General features: G+C 44.2%; 1 protein-coding gene across 1 annotated transcript in view; it reads left to right on the top strand.

The window, feature by feature from the left end:
* The first annotated feature begins 5311 nt into the window (after positions 1-5311).
* Positions 5312-18979, top strand: part of PRDM10 (PR/SET domain 10) — a 126154-nt gene continuing 112486 nt past the window's right edge. Inside the window, exon 1 of the mRNA XM_060250774.1 lies at positions 5312-5503. The gene's annotated coding sequence lies outside the window, so the exon portion shown is untranslated. The remainder of the gene's footprint in view (positions 5504-18979) is intronic.

The raw sequence follows: 18979 nt of genomic DNA, 5'->3' as shown, positions 1-18979 counted from the left end.
CTCCACTGTGAGCATAACGTATCGTGTGCTTAAACTGGTACAGACTGAAATAATCATAAAATGAAAAGATGGCCATTGTAGGAGTTAAATGTGTCCTGGTTTTTGATTTTGACAATAAGACACAAACTTGCAAGGAGGGAAAAAAATGTCAAGCTGATGATGGATTATACAATTTTAATGCTCAGACTGCAGTTTCCCTTATACAAATAGCCATTATGCACATGGATAAGTCCTGGTAAAGTTAATTTTTTTTTTCATTTTGCAATTATTCATTCCAGGATCTGCAGGATCAGAAGCAAACTCTGCCCCATTTTGTTCAGGAAATGATACTGACTGCACTTAAAGCTTGGATCTTGCTATGAGAAGCTATGCGCTATTCCTAGGTGTCCATTTAATATCATCTAAAAGGAATAAGGACTGCGAACATTAAAACAATGCTCAGTATACATAATCTTCTCTAACTAGAAGGAAAGTAAAAATATTTGATTCATCTGGCATTTCCCAGGCACAGACACTTCTAGAGATATCCTCTCCAGGGTATCCCAGGGTTGCCATCTCCAGATTGGAAAATTCCTGGGTGTTTTTTGGGGGGTGGAACCTGAGGAGGGCAGGGTTTTGGGAGGGAGGAGCCTTCAGTGAGCTTTAATGCCATAGAGTCCACCTTTCAAAGCAGCCATTTTCTCCAGAAGAACTGAATTCAGTGGAGGTCAGCTATAATTCTGTGAGATCTCAAGGTCCCATCTGGAAGTGGGACCTCTCCCTCACTACAATATGGTAGGTTTGCCCATTTGTAGTGAAGAGGGCCTCACTACAAATATGTAGAAGGCAAATTCCAACGTTCAGCTCTACGTGTGGCTAGCTTTCTTCCGTACAGCAGTGCTACCTCCTACTAGGAAATAAGCATTACGTTGTGACTGGGCAAAAGAAAAAAAGTCTCTTTTTCAGGCCTTTTCTTATATCCTTGGGCTACAGTTACACCAAATTTCATCTTCCTACAATATGAAAGTATCTATTCTATCCCAGCTGTTTATGGGTCTTGCAGTTTAGACGGTATGTCACCTTTCAGGATGAGTCAGAAATTGGCGCAGGGACAGGTAACCTTTTTGGCACAGGTGCTTGTGAAGATGTTGGGCTGCCAGCAATAAACAGGGGGAGGGAGGGGAGAGATTGCAGTTGGCTGGGCACATGAGTTGTAAGTCCCAGCGAGACCGGGGGGGGGGGGGGCGCTACCAGCTCTCTGTACTGACAAGTTATATGCATGATTGGGCGGGAGGGGTGCATGTGTGTGTGGGCACCTGTTGTGGGTTCAGAACAAATAAATTTTATTTGTCCTAAATATAAAATAAATGTTGTGTTTCTTGTGTTGAGAGACAAAGATACGCACAGGCTTCATTTTAGAAATTAGGGTGATTTATTTATTTTATAAATTGAAGCCCTGCCTTTCTCCCACCTAGTCAACATGGCTTTCAGCAAATATGAACAATGCACCAAACAAACAAAAAAATCTCGAACTACATATGTGACAAATTTTAGGGTTTGGGTCACGCAGACACATCCTGGTGATTCAGTTACACTGTCATTCAGTGCCAGGCATTTGGGTGTGTGTGCTTGTGTGTGTACTGACAGTTTTTAATAGGTCTGATCATGGCTTTTTTTCCCCGGGGAAATGTGATGGAATGGAATTCCAGAATCTCTTTGTGGAAACAAAATTCGCAAAAAATGTTTGAAAGTTCATGAGGGGTACCCATGTGTTTCTCTTTAATTTCTCTCTTGAGAGTTCTTGCACCTCTTTTTCTAGGGGGAAAAAAACCAGCCCTGGTTTTGATCATGATAATTCTAAATGAACCCGAAATGTGAATTGAATAGTCAGTAATTTGTTTTGTTTTCTCCTATGAATAACACAGGATTCACTTCTCTTCAGTTTGGTGTAGTGGTTAAGTGTGTGTACTCTTATCTGGGAGAACTAGGTTTGATTCCCCACTCCTCCACTTACAGCTGCTGGAATGGCCTTGGGTCAGCCATAGCTCTCGCAGCAGTTGTCCTTGAAAGGGCAGCTTCTGTTAGATTGTAAGCTGCTCTGAGTCTCTGATTCAGAGAGAAAGGTGGGGTATAAATCTGCATTCTTCTTCTGATTATCAATTGACAGAATAAAATCAAACCTCGGGGAGAGTTTAAAAAAAGTCATCATTATCTTTTCAAATTCAGTCAAATCTCTTAATCTGTCTTTTTCTGCATGCATCACTTCTTTAAGTCTCAATATAAGTTGAGTATATGTTAGCCACATTATCTTTTCCCATTCATCATTAATACCCTGCCAGGATTTAATTTTTCCTTGTGAATTGTATTTGAAAAGATAATATTGAATTTAAAAAGATTATCTTCTAGAACATATTTATAATTTTTATTTCATACCTCCAGGGAGTGATCAATACAATATGCAATATTCAATATTCTTCCATATAATAATCAGACACATTCAGAATTTTGAGACATCACACACGTCATCCAGAATAAACAATACTGAGATTTGTAAGGAGGAAAGGGGATATATAATGCTTATATACATTTTCCCCTTAACATTTTTTTAGAAATGCAGTGGGTAAAAAAATGCACTCAATTCTTTTTAAGCTACCGTCAATTGAAAATAGGAGCATTTTCTTTATTATCTATTTTCTTTATTTTATTCGATTTATATCCCGCCCTACCCCACCAAGGTGGGCTCAGGGCGGCTTATAACATAAAAACCAACAAAATCAATTTAAATACATTAATAATACATTAATAATTATAATTATACAATAAAATACCTAAAATACATATAAAATACATAAAAACACATAAAGCTGACTTCAGTATATCTAGAAAAAAAGCAGACATGCAAATGCAGACCTATATACTCTATCAGCTAAGGTATCTAAAGACACAATATTAATATCAGACAGACTTCCTCCAACAAATCCATTAAGACCAGGGATGGAAAGATTAGTTTGTGTCATCTCATCCATCTCCGTACTTGCACGTTGGAAAAGTAATGTTCACCGGTGCTTTAGGATGTCTGATAAAATAATAATGCCTTCCATTTATACAGCATATTTAATCTCCAGCAATCCCAAAGCATGCCACTAATCAGGCATGCTCAGGAATCTGTCAGAAACTGAAAAGCACGAATGGGTCCACCCCCATAGGGTGAATCTAATGGAAAGCATATCCTGTAGTTATGGGAGTGGGGACAAAAACCTTGGGAGTACCCCCTTCTAAAGAATCCATGTAAAACAGAAGAAGGGACTCTAAACCTGAAACATACAGAGAATGAAAGAAACCTTCCATGAGGGTGGATCAAGATGGGTAGTCATGTTAGTCTGTCTGTAGCAATAGAAAAGAGCAAGACTCCAGTAACACCTTAAAGTCTAACAGAATTTGTGGCAGGGGATGAACTTTCATTAGTCACTGCTCACTTCTTCAGATATCAGAAGTGAGCAGTGACTCATGAAAGCTCAGTCCATGAGGAGTGTGTGTGTGCGTGTGTGTGGGAGAGAGAGAGAGAGAGAGAGAACAAAGCATTTTCACAAATGGTTCTAAGAATGCCTTTTAGTTTCTAACATTATTCATAAGCAACTCATTAATGTGACACAGAAAGTGGAAGTGATCCATCTAAAAAATCGAATGTGCTTTTTGATGCATGTGGCTGTTTGGCTTGATTTACAGATAACCGGAAATCAGAGACTCACAACATTGCCTTTGAAAATGAACCAAGGCAGAAAGGGATGCTTGCATTCCAGGTTTCCCTGAGGCTTCTGCTCTCTATTCTTGCTTGCTACGGTATTGACATTTGTATATGCAAACAGGCAGTGCCAGCTTTTTCATTATTCGTGATTCAAACTGTTTTCGGGTGCCCGTCAAGAGACCTAGCCTATCACCCCTGCCCAGAATCCAGGCCACTGTTTATATGGGGGATCATCCCAATGTCATCTTCCATCTGCATTCTGAAATGGTACAAAGAATGCTGTAAGAACACTGAATCAATGCAGAGAGAAGGAACCAGAAAGAGGGTAGTTAATGCAGATTAAATAACAGATTTCAGCTGTATCTGCAACAGAAGCAAGGAGAGTGACAGCCTGCATTGCCTCTGGCCCAAGTCAAGCTCAGATGTTTTAAGATTATTATTCATTTACTTTATAAACTGCCCTCTCCCCCCAAAGGACTCAGGGCAGTGTACAATACAGGTTGAGAAATCGAGTACATCTTCATGTGTACCGCTATTTTTCCTCTTTGTATTTCTCCCATAGGATCCAGGGAACTGGGCAAAGGAAGCCCTGGCTCTTTCCTTCCTTCCCCAGGGGGCCAGGAGGGGGAGAAGCCTCAGTCAATAGAAGGAAGAGAGGCTAGGCTCAGTAGCTCTGCTCTGCAACTGGGAGAACCTGGCAAAGCAAGCTCTCGCTCCCCCCTTCCTCCCAAAGGGAGGAGTCTCAGCCAATGGAGAAAATAGAAGCTTTGCTCTGTAGCTCCTGTGCAATTGAGCAAGCCTTGCAAAGCAAGCTGTTATGAAGAAGGAAGCAAGAGAGGGAGAAGGAAGATGACAGCCAGTTGCTCAGAGGCCTGATAGGAGCCCTCTGGGGGCCTGATTCGCCCCGAACTGCATGTCTGACACCTTTGTTATAGACCACTGAACACAGGAGCCAGGAAGACCTTGCGGCTTGGGGGACTCAAAGAGTCAAGGACTCTGCAGAAACTGCTTTCCTTCAGTTGCAGTGTTGCTTATTACCACCACCAGGGTTTTTTTTTTAGCAGGAATGCAGTTCCACGTGGCTTGGCATCAGGGGATGTGGCCTTATATGCAAATGAGTTCCTGCTGGGCTTTTCCTACAAAAAGCCCTGCGCAAAACAATGGTAATATCAGGGGGTGTGGCCTAATATGCAGATGAGTTCCTGCTTTGCCCACCAAAAAAGCCCATACCCCCACCCCGACAGCAGGGGGAGCTGCTCAACTCCCTTCGCCTCCCTACCTCCAGGGGGCGCTGCTGTGTTCCTCTCTTAAAGCCCTGCCACAGCCGAAAGGATGCGACCGCAGTAGAAAGGCTCTCCACGATTGGCTGGTTGCTCCCCCTCAACGTCGCCACGGGATGAGAGCTCAGCTACGATTGGTGGATACGGGTCCTACAGTGATGGAGGCCTTAATGCGAGGGGGGGTTAATAATACCTCTTCTTACGTATCGTCTCTCTCTCTCCCCTCCTCCCTTAACTTTTAGCTTCACGCTGTAGCTACTGTGCACTTCCCGAGGAAATTTTTTGTCGCCATCTCTACAGATAAACGTGACTAATGACCAATGAGCTCATGGCCCTAGCGACTGTTGCTAGGCAGATTATGGTAATGATCATGGGCGGACTCTTCCCCCCCCCCCGCTCTGCAGCTACCATTGTGAGGTGAGGACAGGTGGGCGGGTTTGATCTGCGGAGGGGCCCTGGGAGCTCGCCTGGACACGACAGTTTCACTGGACCCCTTCAGGTAAAGCGATGGGACGGTCCGGGGAGGGAGTTCGGCTCGGTGTCTCCGTAAGGCCCAGGCGAAGGTTTTTTTTGGGGGGGGTTGTTGTTTTAGTCGCACCCAAGATGGCGCCGGGACCGGGACAAACCGTTGGCTCCTGCGGGTGGGGGAAGCGGTGCAGGGCGCTGCCATTCCCCCTCCGTGCCGGAGAGGTACAGTCCGCTCCCCCTCCTGATCGGGATACCCCATCCGCCCCGGACAGGGGGAGAAAGGGCTGCCCCAGTCAGGGCCTCCCCCTCCTTCTTGGTATAGTCCGGGCCCCGGCACCTCACTGGCGAAGGGGGGTGCTGAAGCCATTTTAATGCCCCCCCCCTTCCCTATCAGCTGTAGGCCTTCTTCCACCCAAAGGTGGCTCCCCCCTACACGCCGCCTTTGGATTATCCTTTATCTCGTTAGCTTCTTCCCTTCTTTCCCTTTGAACAGCAATAACGTAGTGGGTCGACTCTCGTGCCTTCCTCCTCCTCCCCCCCCCCCTCGTGCGTGGTTGGGACGGGCCGGGGAAATGACCGTTGGGCGCGAGCCGCCGGAGCTGTTAAAACACCTTCGCGCTGGGGGGAGTCCGAGACTCGGCGGGTTCCCATTCGCGGCGGCGCCTCTCCCTTGTGATTGGCCCAGAAGCCGTGGCGCGCGCCCCTTTCTCCCATTGGTCTGCACGGGGTGGGGGGAAGGGCACCTTAAAAAAAAAAAATTCCAAAGTTACCTCAGTCAGCAGGTTGGCCGTCGGAGGGAGCGGCCGCTTTTGAGGCCTGTCGCCAAGGCCGGCTCTGCCAGGCCTCAAAAAACAAAAACCGCACACGAACAAAGATCTTAGTCGATGACTCGAATAAACGGCGTTTGAGTAAAATCTGTATCTATTTGTATAAAAAGAACAACCGTTTCTGCAACTAGCCTTCCCACTCTAGCAGGCTTGCTTTAGAGTGAGGCTTGTGGGTCCCTGCCCCCTCTTAGAGGAAATTTTTAAAAGGAGGTCTTTGGCACCAGCAGGGTTGCCAGCCTCCAGGTGGGGCTTGGAGATCTGCTTTTACAACAGCTCCTGCCGACAGAGATCAGCTTCCCTGGAGAAAATGGCTGCTTTGAAGGGTGGACTCTATTGCAGGGGTTCCCAGCCCCCGGGCTGCGGAACGGTACCGGGTCGTGGCCTGTTAGCAACCGGGCTGTGAGTTATATAATTATTTCATTATATATTACAATGTAGTAATAGTAATATTAATGAGATATTGGATTTATATCCTGGCCTCCACTCCGAATTTCAGAGTCTCACAGTGGCTCACAGTCTCCTTTGCTTTCCTCCCCCACAACAGACAACCTGTGAGGTGGGTAGGGCTGAGAGAGTGCTGACAGAAGCTGCCCTTTCAAGGACAGCTCTGTAAGAGCTGCGGCTGACTCAAGGCCATTTCAGCAGCTGCAAGTGGAGGAGTGGGGAATCAAACCCGGTTCTCCCGGATAAGAGTCCGCACACTTAACCACTACACCAAACTGGCTCTCCCAAAGAAGAAGACTGCAGATTTATACCCCACCCTTCTCTCTGAATCAGTCAGAGCGGCTTACAATCTCCTTTATCTCCCTCCCCCACAACAGACACCCTGTGAGGTGAGTGGGGCTGAGAGAGCTCTTAAAGCAGCTGCCCTTTCAAGGACAACCTCTGCCAGAGCTATGGCTGACCCAAGGCCATTTCAGCAGCTGCAAGAGGAGGAGTGGGGAATCAAACCCGGTTCTCCCAGATGAGAGTCCACACACTTAACCAGCACACCATACGAATAGAAATAAAGTGCACAATTGTATCATCCTGAAACCATCTTTCCCCCACCTCCTCTCCCCTGGTCCGTGGAAAAACTGTCTTCCACAAAACTGGTTCCTGGTGCCAAAAAGATCGGGGACTGCTGCTCTATGGCATTGGACCATGCTAAGGCCCTGCCCTCACCAAACCCTGCCCTCTCCTGGCTCCACCCCCAAAGTCTCCAGGTATTTTCCAATACAGACTTGGCAACCTTAGGCACCTGAATAGTTAGGGTGACCAAAAACAGAAATGAACCCTTAAAAAAGTGTTACACTGATTTACATTCAAATACTGAGATTTACACATAATTATCATAATTTACATGGAAATACATCTTTTCCTAGTTCCAGCTGTGCATGCAATCCAGATGCTACCTGTGGATGGCATGCTTGTCTAAAGTCCCTAGCTCTCCCTTCTGCTGGCATGTCTTGAATTCATGCCAAGCAGCCTTTGTTCCAAATCCTTGTCTCAGCCACGTGTCTTTTGAGTGGGTGTTCAGGAACTGAGCCCCAGCACTTCAGTCAGTTTTATTGGGCAGAAGCAGAACTCAGGTATTGTTCAGAAAACGTTCATATTTTTAATTTATTTATTATTTTATTGGAACTGTATTCTGCCTTTCCCACAAGCAGGCTCAGGGCAGGAGAAGACTACCTTAGTTTGGCCTCGGACTGGCCTCTGAAAAGAGGACATCTGACCACCCTACTTAAGATGCTTATGTTACTTGTGGCAAACACCTTTGCTATCACCATAAATATGGCTATCTTTTACCATGCAACAAGACTTCCCCCCCTTCACTGCAACAAACTTAGTAAGGTTAGCATGGCTACTAACTATAAAGTTTTGGCTACGCCTACACTTTAGGGCAGACCCTGCTAGTTATATTCATATGATGCTAGCAGATTCCTTTGTTTCCACTTGGTATAGTCAGATCCAGAAGCAAATACATTCCATTGGTGTACCCCTGGACAACCTCTGTATGCTAAGTGAAACGCAGGCATTCAGAATCCTGAAACAGAGGATCTTAGATATTGAGAAACAGTCCCTTTGTTCTTCTGGACATAAAACTTGTTCCCCTTTAGCATTTGTTATCTTCCCAGATCATGGGCTGCCTGCTGCGTACCTTTCCCAGATTACTTCACCCCATTACGCCGCTCTTTTATTTTAGCAAGACTCAATGTTCTACCCTCAGCGGTATTGTCTGGGAGGTTTGCCAACATCAGGATAGAGTCTGTCCATGTAATGGAAGGCACGTTGAAACGGTTGCCCATGTCTTACTTCATTGTGGTTTTCATGGGGAAGTGCGGGACTGTATAATCAAACCTATTCTGTCTAATTTTTATGGATTACCTGAAGCGAAGTTAGGTTTTTTCCTACTATCTGACCAATGTTCCCATATCACAAGCCTGGTTGCAAAGTACCTTTTGGCTGCTGTAACAAACAGGGAGCAAAAGATTAGCTCCCCTTCTTGATGTTTGACTGGTTTTTATAGCTGAAACTCCATGTAAATTTGCTATGCTGTACTTTTTATTTCTATGCCAGTAAAGGTATTTGGAATTGGAATTAGTAAGGTTACACCTCTGGAATGATTATCATGTTAAATATAAATTAACAGGAGTCTCATGGCACCTTAAAAGACAAAATACTGCAGAATAAGTTTTGGTTCTAACATTGCCAACTTTTGCTTGGGAGATATCTGTAGATTTTGGGGTGGAGCCTGGAATCTAATTTAGGAATAATGCCATAGGGTCCCCCTCTCCAAAGTAGACATTTTCTCCAGCAGATCTGAGCTCTCTAGTCAGGAGATCTTTTGTAACTTTGGGAGATCTCCAGCCCCCACACTGAGTTTGGCAACTCTATGTGGTCCACTTTTCCAGATACAACTGGTAGATTCTCTCCGTGCACATACACTGTAGACCAGGGGTTTCAGACTCATTTGTTATGAGGGGCAGATCTGATATAAATGAGACCTTGTCAGACTGGGCCATGTGTGTCATAAAATGTAATGCTAGGTAGCGGAGATATAAACTTTATAAAGGACACAGACAAACCCTATTAAAGATATATTTTTTAAAAAAAACTTAAAACATGCTTAAAAGATTAGCACTCTGGTAATAGTTTGTTTATTTAACAGTCTATGATAACTGACACCTCTTGCTCTGAATTATTGCATCAAAATCTGGAGACAATGTCTGTGCTGAAGCAGTCCTGAGTATGCTGTTCAGGTAGGGTTGCCAAGTCCCTCCACTGCTGCAGTGGGGGACTCCTCTCTCACACACTTTGTGCTTTGGGGCATGATGACATTGCCTGAAAGGGATGTCATCATTCAGGCCACATCACACAACGTGCACTGTGTGATGACATCACTTCCAGGCAGCATCATTGTGCTGGGCACATTGCACAACGGCAGGGCTCCTTGGGGGCGGGGATCCCCCTGACGGTATGCTCCATGCCAGAATGTTGGGGCCCCCCAAACCAGGGGGTCCCACACCCCTGGTGGGAGCTTGGCAGCCCTATGTTCAGATGTTGTTCAGGTGTGTATCTGTAAGTTGCAAATCTACTTTTGATTTATTGACATTCAATACAGAAATCTTATGATCAGTGCTTTGAGCCTAAAACCCAGGGGAAAACATGAAATAGCTGGGCATTGCTAGCTTTTCTACATAAGTTGCTTCATGTACTGGTCAGGCAATGGAGAAAATAGAGGCTTTGCTCTGTAGCTCCTGTGTGATTGAGCAAGCTGTGATGTAGAAGGCAGCAAGAGACAGAGAAGGAAGCAGGTGACTGAGTTGCTCATGGACCTGATCTGGCCCTTCAGTCATATGTTTGACACCCCTGTGTAGACATTATGTGTAGGTAATATGGTGGGTGGGGGGGGGAGAAAGCTCTGAGTTTGTGTGAGTTGCAGGTAGTGAAAATGCCAAGTCCTTGTTCTACCCTGGGACTTCTCTCTCATTGTACCTATTATCTATTTTAAATAAAACTGGGACTCCCTCCCTGTTGTTATAGGTGTTATCCATCCCATTTATGAACTGGTTTGCCTATATAGTTCAGGGGCTTTTAGACAAAACAAAATTTTGTACAAAGTCTTTAATATAGACTAAAATGCAATAGGACCCCTCCCCTCGAAACATTTTAGCAAAATCAATGGCAGAATCAAATGACTAAAACAAACTTGAATGAGTTAGAAATAGCATAATCAAAGAAAATTAGATTACATTCCAGGATGGTGATCAACCTGTAATTAAATAAGTATTACAGCATTTTAGAGCAGCAGATGTATATTTGGAATCTGCCAGTGTGGTGTCAATATCATTACCGGGGAAAAGTTTAAGATGATAGTCACCAGAGCAACTCAGAGAAGAAACTGTTGGCAGCATAATCAGGGATGCCCTCAACTCTTGTGAATCGTCTCTATTTTTCTTGATTAGATTTGAATTTTGCATAATTATATTTCACCTTCTACTTCCTGCATTTTTTCATGGCTCCTTGACCACATTTGTGTCCTCATTTCCTCTGTAACGTAGCACCATGGTGAGAATGCGCTCATTACATCTGAAGGAATGAGTGCTAGATCATGACAAGTGATGCTGGAATAAGATTTTGTTAAGTCTCGAAGGACTTTTGTTTATACAGACTTAACATAGTTATCTCTGTGGAATCCATCTTGGAAGAGATGTTCTGAAAATGAAGAAGGGAGGTGCTTCTTCAAAAGTGCCTACTAGCTGTGTTTTTTTATAAGTACATATACTAAAAATATTGGCATTTTAAAAAATGTGCTGACCAACTTCTTTGTCAGTCAAGGGTTGGTTAATCACAAGATTCAGCCTTTCTGTTTTAACAGCCATTTGGCCACATTTTGGCAGTTGATATGTCATAGTGTAGGACCAGGATTGAGGAAACTCAGATTTGGACAGGTGGTAAATTTTTCCTTACCTGGTGATATATAACTTAGTACAGATGGTCAAGACTGTTCTCTTTCCTATAGCAGGAGTAGTCTGATCATCTGTATGGGTTCTGTAAGACTGATGGAGATAGGAAGATGCCAGGAAGGTTTCCAAGTTATTTAAAATGACACAATATTTAAAATGACAATTATTTAAAATGACACATTTTTTCAGCCCCTAATTGCTACAGAGGGAGGGCAACATGGGCAGTTCAAGGGCAGTCAAACTTGCTTAACATAAGAGCCTCATAGAATAAATACAAGATGTTTGAGAGCCGCAAGACGGACGGAAGGAAGGAAGGAAGGAAGGAAGAGGGGAGGAGGGGGAGGTAGAAAGAAAGCAACTTTAACTTTAAATGCATTCTCAAGCTCACTTGGCTTGGAAAATGCATTTAAAGAGACGTGCCTTCTCCAAGCTGGCCAACAGGGCAGTGGGGGCTTTGAGAACCACACGATATGTGTGAAAGAGCCACACGTGGCTCCCAAGCCACAGCCTGGCCACCCGTGGTATAGTTCTATCTCATCATAACTTGGAAGTTAAGCAGGGCCAACTTGACAACACACAAGTATATAAACGCTATAGGCTTTTTGAGCCCAACCTCTTCAATAAGAATGCATGAATGTCAAACCCATGAAGTCATGAACCATTTCTCACATCATGAAAGCACGCATTGCGTAGAAATATGCATGCTGTGTGTGATATCACACAGCCAAGTTTATATAACTTATGAACAGGACCGGGTGTTATCATTTCACGTCTCACATGGTTAAAGATATGCCCAGACATTTGTGCTATACAATGAACAGATTAAAGGCTGTGGCAAGACATACTAATATGTGAGTGGTAATGTGTTGTTTTTTCTACCTTGTGCTGGAAAACTGGTACATGCCCTGGCTTTTCTGGAATGTATACTCAGGAAAAAGAAGCAACATTCACTATCAGGTGTGCACTTGGCGGCACACATTTTCTCTGTTTGGAAAGAATCAAGGAAAGGGACATGCAAGTGACATACTGACTTCCGGACAGATGTGCCTTGAGTGAAAAAGGAAAAATTAACCGCCATCGCGCATTAGTAGAAAAATGCATATTTCTATTCAACAGTTAAAACTGTTGAAAACTAAGAGAACTGGTTTAATCTCAAAGGAAAACAAGTATTAACTACTTGCGTATTATGGCATAAGATGATTCAACATGGGAGTAACACAAGAGTCCTTGCATCTTCCATCATGTGGCATGTTAACTGATCCTTGATCTTGAGTGGGAGAGGCACTAAAGTGGCTTAAATTGAAATACTGAGATTAAACGGTTTGTGGGTCTGCACCAGAATGTTGATATGGTAACTGATATAAAGAGACTCATTACCCCTTGTGTGTCTTTTGTTAAACATTTATCATTTTCCTTCTGATCACTCCCGTTGGTAGTGAACAGGTTGATTCCTTTGACCACATGATCACAGCATCTGCGATGTAAGGTTGCCATGTCAACTGTGCTACCCAATGGCAACCAGCCGGCAATTCTGGCACTGCAGAAACTGGGGCATTCAAGTCAGTGAGAAGATGGAATTGATAAAAAGAACCATCACATTCTAAAATCCCAATAATTAGTTATCAGCTTGTTAGCATTCATGCCTTTCTCAGCCTCTGATGTTCTACAGATCTTTTATATGAACTGGAGTGGAGTGGTTATGAAAGCCCATGAGGGGTGGAAGGGGGCAGGTGATGTCCACAAGTTCTAGCTAGGTGGTCTGAGTGTTGTTCCTGCCATGCAGGAGTCTGACACAATTTCAAGTGAGGGATGGGGCAAATGTGATAAAGGCAGGCAGAGTTACAGTGGCTGATGTAATTAGGCCCAATTGCACTGAAATCATATTCACACTGAAAGATGCAATTGCATCCAAGGAGACCTAGTCCTAATTTTATTTTGCTAGATGCTTCTGTTATTACACTGAACTTGATTACCAATTCCCGAGTGGGTGGCTTACACCATATTGATGCTGAATGACCCAATACTTGTCCATAGAACATCACGGCTAATGAGGACTTCCAATTTAGTAATCTAAATTAAGGCTCTGTGTCAGTTTAGTCATTTTTTCCTTAACTACGGTTTGTGTAGGGCTATGTAATTAGCATGCTGCGGGTGTAGTTTTTATCTCCGAATTGGGTCCCCACCTCCATGCTCCAGTGATTGTACCTACCATATCCCAGTGTGCCTAGAAACGCCTTGCTGTTAGAGGTGAAGTGCTGCTTTTTGCCTGCATATTAAATAACTCTACAAGGGAATTCAGAAGGCAAGAGATGACCCATGCCATCTCTCCACAATAAGTACCCAATTATGTTCTTTGTTTTAGATCTCTTTAACTGGAAAAGAAAATTACATTGATCTTGGTATCCCCACTTTAATTCCTAGCTGCCACTGAGGATTAACCTGTACGTGCTGAATACACTTATAACTGATCTGTGTTATCTTAATATTGGATATTTTATTTTGTTTTATGGAAATAAAGCCATCATCCGTCCTGCTGCTTTTTAAAAATATGATCTCAAAAATGGAAACTGGCCCACAAATTGCCATAGCTGAAACCATGCTATGTAGACATTTCTCTGCTCTGTTCTGAAGATAAAGCCACTATTAGCATTGTATGTTTTATTGGCTAAAACCTAGTACCCATTTGCCACAGATGGTAGTGACAAAAGCTGTTGCTCATGCCACCCACCTCTTGCATGGGATGAAATGAGTTTGCACAAATAAATCTGGAAGAAGCAACTTGTGTGTTTTTTGCTGAAGAAGACTAACTTTGCCTCAAAACTGTGGGCCCAGAAAAGCCATGTGTTGCAACCAGAATGTATTATGCATATGAAAAGATGAATTGTGTGTGCATTTTCCCCTGCGTTGAGTCCTAGCCCAGCACCTCAGCCAATGGTGGCAGGCAGACCCCAAGGAGGCTGTTTGCATAGAGTTCAGGGCCAAACCAGCCCTCCTTGCCTCTTCTGATCGCCAACTCTGGGTTGGGCAATCCCTGGAGATATGGAGGAAGACCCTGTGATGAGCTTGTAGGCTCTTCTGGTAGGGTTGCCAGGTCTGTGTTGGAAAATACCTGGAGACTTTGAGGGGTGGATTGGGGAGAGGGCAGGGTTTGGGGAGGGGAGGAGCCTTAGCATGGTACAATGTCATAGAGCAGGGGCGTTAAACTTGCAGCCCAGGGGCCAAATCAGACCCTGGAGGGCTTCTATCAGGCCCCCGGGCAACTGGCTGTCATCTGCTTCCTTCTTCCTCTTTCTCGTTTCTTTCTGCATAACATCTTGCTTTGCCCAATCGCACAGAAGCTAAAAACATCTTATTTTCACCATTGGCTAAGGCTCCTTCCTCCCTTGGGGAGGAGAGGGGGGGAGCCTGAGCTTGCTTTGCCAGCCTCTCTCAATCACACAGCAGAGCTACTGACCTCTTCCTTCTATTGGCTGAGGCTTCGTCCTTCCTGGTCCCCTGGGGAGGGAGGGAAAGAGCCAGAGCCTCCTTTGCCCAGTTCCCTGGTTCCCATGGGGGGAAATTCAAAGGAAGCACCTTTAAGACCAGTGAGTGCTGATGTTTTAAGCATGGTGCAAGTTTTTTTTTTTTTTTAAAGAAAATCTTTAATTGTGTTTGTCTGTGTCCTTTATAAAGTTTATATCTCTGTTACTTAGTCTTAAATAGGTACACACATGGCTCATCCAACAAGGTTTCTCATTTATGTCAGATCTGGTCCTCATAACAAATGAGTTTGACACCCCTGCCATAGAGTCCACCCATCAAAGCAGCTCTTTTCTCCAGGGGAATTGATCTCTGCCAGCTGGAGATGAGTTGTAAAAGTGGGAGCTCTTCAGGCCTCACCCGGAGGCTGGTAACCCTACCTTCTGGTCCAGATTCAGACTGGTTTTCCCCCAGTTGCTCATGGACTGGATGATAGCTGCGGATCCTCTGGGCCATATGTCTGATGTCTGCTCTGAATGATCTCAAATAGCAGGGCTAGGAGAGCTATCCCTACCCACCGGAGATCCAGTTTAGCTCTTCTTTGGCTTGTGGACATTCTTCACCAGACAGGTATTTGCTATTTGTTTCATTCTTCTTTGTAGCTATATATATATTCCAATGGGAGTGACCAGGGCTTTTTTTTTAGCAGGAATGCAGTTCCAGCTGGCTTGGTATCAGGGGGTGTGGCCCAATATCCAAATAAGTTCCTGCTGGGCTTTTTCTAAAAAAAAAATGAGCCATGGCCGCTCAAGGAGAGAAGTTGACAGGTACATAGGATGCTATCGGAGGGATGTCAGTGATTGTCTCTGGATGTCAATGATTATCTTTGAAGCTTGATCCTATATAGCTGCACATCAGAGCCTGGGGGGTTGCTGGCGTAACACCCTTTTTGGTGTTGTGATGGAGCTGCAATCATGTCATCTTGGCTTAAGCACTGATTTGCTGGAGCCTCATGTAAAGGCATTGAACGAGTAGGACAAAAATATCTGGCATTTGCATAAGGCAGATAGGGCAGTGACGCGTCTGCAGCAGCAGCAGCATATGTTTTATATTAAATAGTGTTAACCCGCTGGCTGTTGGATGGATGCATGTAAAATGAAAATCCTCTATGATTTCCTTCATATTAACTTGAATTATAGTAAGCACCTTTCTAATGTGTTTTCTGGCCACCTGCAGTTGTTGCCAGCTGCACAAAGCAAATTGTAATGATCTTGCGAAGGCAGCTGCGGAGTAAAGCTCTTTCAAGACCAGGGGCTTTATTTATTTTTATCTGCAGAGAACAACAATAGATCTGCTTGCCAGTTTTGTGTTCTACACAAGTGCTGAAGGGAAAGATTGCTGGAGAGTAAATGGAAAATATGGCTTTCTGTTCTAAATTGTTGTTGTTGGGGGGGGGGGAGCAACTCATGTGAGAAGACGTTAGGCAGTAGGTGCAATTATTTTGGAATTGTTGAATGAGTCTGACTCTTGAAAAGTAATTGTTCTCTTTGTTGGCAGTTCTAGATGTCCTAATGCCAGGTCCCTCACAATTATGAAGTTCTTTGAAAGTTAATGAGAACCGTAGATTGGCAGGGAGGAGGTGTAGCAAGTGGAGTTTCTATGGAGAGGAACGGCAGGAAATACATACAGCTTGTTCACTGCATTGCTGTGGGTTCAGAGGTTTTTACAATATAGCACATAATGTTATATAAATGTTTGGCAGCAATCTGTGTGTTACCAGACTTCAATAATAGGCTCCCTTCTTTGTGTGTTGTTTTTAAGAGAATTGTGCCAAGGGTGACTGTTTGGTTCATTTTCCTAGCAATAACTGGTAATCGGGAGGGAAGGTGGCATGGCGCAGGTGTCCTGTTTACATCTAGATTAGATTATTACACATGTGCTCCGCGTGAGGCTGCCCTTGAAAAGTGCTCGGAAACTTTAATTGGTATAGAACTCTGGCAGCCAAGATCTTGACTGCATTGTAGGGCCCTTACAGGGACTCCAGTCTTGGTCCATGTATATGGCTTCCAGTTTGTTTTGGGGCACAATTTGAGGCACTGGTCTTGACCTGCAAGGCCCTATCTGATTTGGGACCAACATATCTGATGGGCTGCCTAATCACTTTTGAAACCACTCAACCATTATGATCATATTTGGAGACTCTGCTTTGTTTGCCCCCACCTTCTGAGATCAGGGAGGTGGCAAACTGGGAAAGAGCCTTCTTGGTCATAGCCCCAAAACTCCCCAGGGAGATTCATCTGTCCCCTTCTTTTGATATTTTCTGCCAGAGAGTGAAGACTCAATGATCCCTCCTTCCTAACAATGGTTTGTTTGTTTTTTAAATGTTTTGTATATATTTTAATTCTTTTGTATGTACCTGATTTCTGTTTTTAAACTCTTTTAAAAGTTATTTTAATGATGTATGCTTGGGATGGAGGTTGATTTTAATGGTTTCATAATGTAATTTTATCTTTTATGTTTTCACTTGTTAGCTGCTTTGGCATCCCTTGTAAGGGCAGAAGGACAGGATATACATTTTGCAAATAAAATAAATATCTTGTTAGATCTTCAGATCTCAGCAGAGTTGTTATTTGGATGGAAGACCACCAAGGAAGGCTCTGCAGAGGAAGACGATGGCAAACCCCCTCTGCTTTTTACTTGCCTTGAAAGCCCCTTGCTGGGGTTACCAGAAGTCAGTTGTGACTTGACGGCCTCTACATATGTACCTGGTAGTCCCCCACCCAAGTTATGAAAGGGTACTTTTGGTACTCCTATAGTATTGAGGCTAACAGTATCTTAAGAAGTGCAAATGCATGCAAATGCTTGTACCCAGAAGTAAACTTTGTTGGTCTTAAAAGTGCCACTGGACTCAAACTTTGTTAAGTATGCCTCAACATTATCTATCTGTCTGTCTCATTAAGGAACAGAATCCTCATGAAACTATGCATGGACTGTAAATAGGTTGTGATTTGGAAGACAGCTGAGATGGGGCCTGGTAGGAAAGAAAGACCCTTGTTTCCCTTCCATTCCAACAATGTCTAAGAGCCAGTTTGGTGTAGTGGTTAAATGTGCTGACTCTTATCTGGGAGAACCGGGTTTGATTCCCCACTTCTCCACATGCACCTGCTGATGTGACCTTGAGTCAGCCACAAGTTCTGGCAGAGCTGTTCCTCTCAAGAGCAGTTTCTGTTAGAGCTGTCTCAGTTCCACCTACCTCACAGTGTGTCTGTTGTGGGGAGGGGAAGGGGAAGGAGATTATAAGCTGCTTTGAGACTCCCTTGGGTAGTGAAGGGTGGGGTATAAATCCAATCTCTTCCTCCTCTTCCTCCTCCTCTGTGTTGTATTTATTCCAGTGTAAGTGAATAACTGTAAAGAGTTGCATGTGACACACAACTGATTAGATGGCCTGGGCTTTATGGGAAAGGTTCAATGCATCTCTGTGCATACAGTGCAGCCTGAGGTGGCTTTGCAATAAGAGCATAAGAAGAGCCCTGCTGGATCAGACTGGTGGTCTATCTCGTTCAGCATCCTGTCTCACACAGTGGCCAACCAGTTCCTCTGAATGGCCAACAAAAAGGCATAGAGGTCAAAGCCTTCCTCTGGGGTTGCTAGGTCTGACTCAGGAAATATCTGGGGACTTTGGGGGTGGAGTCAAGAGCAAGGTTGTGATGAGCACAATTAAATTCTGAAGGGAGTTTTAAATGCCTTCCTTTTGCTGGAAATAGTGGAGGATGGGGGCACCTTCTTTTGGGCCTCATAGAATTGGACCCCCTACTCCAATCTTTTTGAAACTTGGGTGTTGTTGTTTTTTAAACGAGAGGCACCAAATGCTATGCTGAAAATTTGGTACCTCTGCCTCAAAAAAGCCCCCTCCAGAGCCCCAGATACCCACAGATCAATTATCCATTATACCCTATGGAGATTGGTCTCCATAGGATATAATGGAATTTCCAGCAGACATTCAAGTCCCCCCCTCCCCTTGCTTTCTGATAATCCTGAAGCAGGAGGAGGGCTTCTGACCTGGGGGATCCCCTGCCCCCAACTAAGGGTTGGCAGTCCTACCTATGTTGTCTCCTGGCTCTGGGATTCTGGATGTGGAGGTTCCCCTCAGTCGTCATTGGCTAATAGCCATTGATAGACTTTTGCTTCATGAATCGTTCTAATTCCCTTTTAAAGCTGTTTATTCCTGTGGCCATTACAACATCCTCCAGCAGTAAATTCCACATTTTAATC

The sequence above is a fragment of the Heteronotia binoei genome, chromosome 12 (assembly GCF_032191835.1).
Source record: "Heteronotia binoei isolate CCM8104 ecotype False Entrance Well chromosome 12, APGP_CSIRO_Hbin_v1, whole genome shotgun sequence".
Lineage (NCBI taxonomy): Eukaryota > Metazoa > Chordata > Lepidosauria > Squamata > Gekkonidae > Heteronotia > Heteronotia binoei.
Note: the sequence above shows the minus strand (reverse complement) of the source record. Positions and strands in the feature narration are given on the sequence as shown.